This window comes from Lissotriton helveticus, chromosome 5_1 (assembly GCF_964261635.1).
Source record: "Lissotriton helveticus chromosome 5_1, aLisHel1.1, whole genome shotgun sequence".
NCBI lineage: Eukaryota > Metazoa > Chordata > Amphibia > Caudata > Salamandridae > Lissotriton > Lissotriton helveticus.
The window spans coordinates 1568411495-1568417494 of record NC_136065.1 but is presented as its reverse complement, the minus strand read 5'-3'; the positions used below and the strand labels follow the sequence as shown (position 1 = coordinate 1568417494).

Sequence of the window (6000 nt, the reverse complement as noted above, 5' to 3'; positions counted from 1 at the left end):
GAGGCAACTGTGCACAGTTTACCTCTGCATCGGCTTATAACCAAGGTAATCCTTCCCTCTTTATCTATTTTATACCCCTTGGGCGGGAATTTTAGGGATGAATGAAAGAGTAGTGCCACAACGTTATGTTTGGAAAAGGCTGAAGATTTATATATCATGAGGTATACTTTGTGTCCTAGTCTGTGGTCTTCGTCCCGCTTAAGATGCATCTACTGTATTGCCACAACATCGTGACGCTGGTCAAGGAGATATTTCCTTAATTTGTAACGCTCAGCTGGGGAGTTGAGCTCCTTAATGTTCCATGAGAGTGTGGCGATGACCATAGTGCAGTCAAGTCAAGTAATGTCTTTAGCTGCCACCACGTCAAATTACCCGCACATTCCTCCTTCCTCACGTGCTCATCGCGCCCCCAGGGGAGTACTCTTTTGTATACTCTTTCATGATTTTGCTAACTAGTACAACTGGAGTACTCTTTTGTATGCTCTTCATGGCTTTGTGAAGTAGTACAACTGGAGTACTCTTTTGTATGCTCTTTCATGGCTTTGTGAAGTAGTACAACTGGAGTACTCTTTTGTATGCTCTTTCATGGCTTTGTGAAGTAGTACAACAGGAGTTTTTTTGTTGCTTTTTCATGGCTTTGTGAAGTAGTACATCTGGAGTACTCTTTTGTATGCTCTTTCATGGCTTTGTGAAGTAGTACAACTGGAGTACTCTTTTGTAAGCTCTTTCATGGCTTTGTGAAGTAGTACAACTGGAGTACTCTTTTGTATGCTCTTTCATGGCTTTGTGAAGTAGTACAACTGGAGTACTCTTTTGTATGCTCTTTCATGGCTCTGTGAAGTAGTACAACAGGAGTTCTTTTGTTGCTTTTTCATGGCTTTGTGAAGTAGTACATCTGGAGTACTCTTTTGTATGCTCTTTCATGGCTTTGTGAAGTAGTACATCTGGAGTACTCTTTTGTATGCTCTTTCATGGCTTTGTGAAGTAGTACAACTGGAGTACTCTTTTGTATGCTCTTTCATGGCTTTGTGAAGTAGTACATCTGGAGTACTCTTTTGTATGCTCTTTCATGGCTTTGTGAAGTAGTACAACTGGAGTACTCTTTTGTATGCTCTTTCATGGCTTTGTGAAGTAGTACAACTGGAGTACTCTTTTGTATGCTCTTTCATGGCTTTGTGAAGTAGTACAACAGGAGTTATTGTGTATGCTCTTTCATGGCTTTGTGAAGTAGTACAACTGGAGTACTCTTTTGTATGCTCTTTCATGGCTTTGTGAAGTAGTACAACAGGAGTTCTCTTTTGTATACTTTTACATGGCTTTGTGAGGTAGTACTATGGAAGTACTCATTTGTAACAACAGGAGTACACTTTTGCATATAATCTTGCATGGCTTTGGTAATCTAGCTCCAAACATCTGCTCCCTATTAGTACAAGTGCAAAGAGGGCACAGACCCTTTCTATTTGTACTAATGGTGTATGAATATTCTGTCAATATTCCTATTTTGGACGTTTTGGAGCCAATTAACAAAATGCCAGCAGAAGTAGTTAAAAAAGTTCTACAGAAGCACTGTCTGTGTGTACTCCAAAGTGCCTTTGTGAATCAATAGGCCCCTTACCGAGAGGCCAACCCGTGTCTGCGTGGCAGCCAGCGTGAGAGGCCGGGACTTGCATTCACAGCATGCGCAATATCTATTTTGAGACGATACACTGAGTTATAAATAAGTTCACACGTCGCACTCCAAGGTCCCACTGGCACCATTAACAAAATCACGTGGTGTTGAAACATAACAGCACAGCCGTGGGAAATGCCCTGCTGGTAGAGGGGCCCTGTCCTCGCGGCTGCGTGGAGTGTTTGGAATGTGCTAATGAAATGTGCGCGCGCTCAGGGCAGAGAGGAATTATGTGACCGCCATATGAGGCTCTCTCAAGAGGGTCTGAGTCTGTCTGGCCACTGAGATTCCTGCGCAGCGGAGACACCGGCTCGCCTTGTTAGACTGTTGTGACCTACGTGAGAAAAATCATGCCAGATTGATAGGTCAGTAAACTACGTAAATGGCACTCGTACGCAACAACGGGCTTTATTTTTTAGAAATAGAGTGTAACTCTGATTGAATTTATTTTTAACATGTTTCATTTTATAGAAAATATTGTGCCTGGAGAATAACAATTTAAATAAAAAAAAATGGATTGCAACTTGTTTGCCAAAGTGCAACGTTATTTTCTTCGCAAGCCCTAAGACAACATATGCCATATTTGTGGTATGGCCGATTGTACTATGTTTCGTCAGGAAAACAGAGGCATAGGGTGACCATCTGACATGGGTGTAAATTCAGGATGGTGAGTGTAAAAATTCAGGACAAAAATTCAGGACAGGAGGTCAAAATTCAGGAAAAAACTTCGGGACAAAAGGTACGTTTTACAGACACATCAGAGGAGGTCGCGCAATAGAATATAATTAAGCCCATCCATATCCAAACATATTCAATCATTTGCAAATCTATCCACCATGTATCCTTCTATCCATCATTTCACTCATCCATCCTTCCATCCACCCTTTCACTCATCCATCCATTATCCATCCATACATCCTTTCACCCTATCCATCAGTACACTCATCCATCCACTCTTCCACCCATCCATTCACTCATCCATCCAGCCTTTTATCCTTTCACCCATCCATCCACCCAGTCACTCATCCTTCCACCCATTTACCCTTTCAGTCATCAATCCATCCTCCCTTTCTCTCCCCATCGTCCCTTTCACTTTGCCATCCTTCCTTCCACCCATCCATCTACTCCTCCACTCATGAATCCATCCATTGACCCTATCAGTCACCCATCCACCCTTTCACTCCTTCACTCATCTATCCATCCATTTGTCCATCTACCCTCCCTTTCACTCCCTCATCCATCCTTACATCCACCCGCTCACTCATCTGTTCAGCCATTCACCCTTTTACTTATCAATTTATCAATCCACCCATCATTTCACTGATCCATTTACCCATTAACTCACCCATCACCCACCCGTTCACTCATCCATCCATCCTTTCACTCATCCATCCACACTTTTACCCATCGATTTACCCTTCCACCCATACATACATCTTTTTACCGTTTCTCTCATCCATCCTTCCACTCACTCATCCATACATCCTTTCTCTCATTATCCATCCATTCACCCTTTCATTCATTCATTCACCCTTTCACTAATCTATCCAGCCATTCACCCATCCCTTCATTTACTCACTCACCCACCTTTTCATATTAATTATGAGCTGAGCCTTTGTCTACAGAGTTCCAGACAGAAGAGACCCATCAAGAATGTCACCCTTGCTGTAGTTCCTAAAGCAATGGGTGCTGGTAGGGTTACCTATACCACTGCACATAGGAAATCTTAAAACGTGAAATTCATGGGTCATGCATGAAGCACAGTGCCAGGCCCTGAGGTGACTGTAACATGGTGTTGTTTCCAGGGCTTTAAGTGGGATGAAAATACGTGGGGTCTCTCCAAAGGGGGTGTTCGATGTAATTAAGGGTGTGGCTTAAAACACGTAAGCTAAAAATCTGTGCTTAGTACAGTCTGCTGCCTGACTGGTATTTTTCCTCTTCTGTCATTGTATCCAGATATATAACAAGTAATGTTACACCTGCAACAAGCCAGAACTATTGACTTGGTCAATGGTTGCTAGTTGCATAAAATAAAAAAATAGCAATCATGGCTTCCTTGAATATAATATTGAAAATATATCAGTTCTAAAATGACGAGACTGTGAAAGAACTCTAGCCCCTTCTTTTTAACTTCTTTCACCAGCTCCTTTTGTTGAGCTGGATTCTCATGTAGCAACATTGGCGTTTTTGCACATTTCTTCTGTCTGACAGAAGGCCCTGCCCTAGACAGAGCCTGGTTTACCAGCCTAGACTGGACCATTGTCATTCTGTATGTGGCAATCAGCCAGCATGCAGAATGACAATGGGCAGGTGGGGCTGCTATTGTGCTCCGAGGAGGAGTGCAAGGCAGCCCCATCACGGAGTTGAGGCTTCATGCAGGGAACAGTGCTGTTCCCTACAATGCCCACAATTACGGACAAAAGGCGTCCATAAAAGGGTCCCCCAACATCATACATAATCACATAAAGATGCACCCTTACATACACGCACACAGACCAAAATGCACACATGCCACGTCGTATGCGCAGAGTAGGAACTCACATAAATCCAATGAGATCACAAGTTGCTAAAATAACATAAACACGCATACCTCTCACCGTTGCATCCCATAAATTAAAATCATATATGCTTAAAACATGTGAAAATGGGCAATTGTTTGGAAAACCTTTGTTATTGACTCCTATATTTGCTGAGTCAGCATTTTACAGTGGCAGAAGAGCAGACAGCCCACCTAGTCTAAAAAAAAATAAGACAGACCTTCCCCGCTCTGGGTGTGGTGTACACTTCGGCAAAAGTCCCTAATAAAGTGAAGGCAAAAGATTTTGGAAAATGGAGCGCTTTTGCAGCATCGGAAAAGGACTATGGCAAATAATGAAAAAAACTGACCCCAGATTCTAAGGGCCTTATTTATGAAGGTCTTGCGCTGCTGGTGCGTCACTTTTAAAATGGGAAAAAGTGACGTACCAGTGGCGCAAGGCCTTCATAATGAGGCCCTAAGTTTCTTAAATTTACTTGAGAGCACTCATCCACAGGCTCAACTACCTCAGTGGTATTAGACCAGAGCCCGTTCTATCAAAGCTGTGTTTTGAGTAAATCTATTGCAGGCTGCACAACTTGTTATGAACGAGAGGAATCCTGTCCCTTGTGCGGAAGTTGAGACACCAGCATCATGCAAATGCCAGGAACACTTAAATCAGTTTGGGGGAACTGACCCTGGCATATGCATTTGTTGAATATGCCACACTGTTCAAAATATAATGCATGTTACACCAATGTGGATTTTTTTCATTTGTATATTTCTGGACCCTGCCAGGCTTTTTCAGTGTACCTACTGGTGTGACATAGTAGAAGTATCTTCTGATAAATATCAGATGTCTTACATTAATACCTTTGGACGCCTTCATTTATCACTAGTTTCTGAACAAAAGCAGAATGGCATGAGTACCTATTGCATACACAAGGTCACATTAGTTTGTAGGCACCGGAGATTAAGGGATTTGCCAGAATAACACGATGTTTAAACCTGAATGTATTTCTTATTTCATTTTGTGTGGGTTACTTTTTTGACTTCGCAACTGCATATGAAATAACAAAGTCCTTACAGAATAGTTTGTTCTTCTCGGCCACCTCTTTGACCCTGCCACCACCCTCAATGAACCCAGAACCCATAGCATGATTTGTATATTTTACACTTCAAGTCTGTAAATGAAAACCACCAGGAACTGAGCCAATAAAGAAGGTCACACTTTCAGGCCATCTCATTTACACTTCTTTGCTAAGGCATTTGCACCCCCTCCGCCCTGGGAATGCAGTCACAGACCCCCAGGGGGGCGCGCCTCACTGTATGAAGACCTCAGGTAGGAGGAGGCCCAGCAAATGCTGTATCTGTACAGAGGGTCTCATTATCATTCTGTGTTTGATAATCGGGCAGACAACAGAATGATAATGGCCAATAGCAATCTGTGCTGCGAGCGGCTGCTGCTGGCCTTTCAGTTCACAACAGTGTGAGCTGGCACCCTGCAGTGAGAGTTAGAGAACTCTCAGGCTGCTTGCAGGGGGGACAGCTTGCACCAACACCCAGAATTACGGACAAAAGGCGTCCGTGAAAGATTTCCTGACGGACAACGGACAAGAGGCCCAAATAATGGTCAGTCCGTGAAATTTACGGACGGTTGGTCACCCTACAGAGGCATGTTCTCCGCTCCCGTGGTGCAGCACATCCGGCCATATTTAGATCTCTGTGCCGTCTGTGGAGCTGCTGTCGCAGCAGCTTTAGTGAACAGAGTGAAACTTTGCTGAGCGGCCATCTTTGATGCGGCCAGTCAGCAAAA

At 43.4% G+C, this 6000-nt stretch overlaps 1 long non-coding RNA gene across 1 annotated transcript in view; it reads left to right on the top strand.

Annotated features, from left to right (window-relative positions):
- Positions 1-1859: 1859 nt before the first annotated feature.
- Positions 1860-6000, top strand: part of LOC144753707 (uncharacterized) — a 153065-nt gene continuing 148924 nt past the window's right edge. Inside the window, exon 1 of the long non-coding RNA XR_013594492.1 lies at positions 1860-2034. This is a non-coding gene — a long non-coding RNA (uncharacterized LOC144753707). The remainder of the gene's footprint in view (positions 2035-6000) is intronic.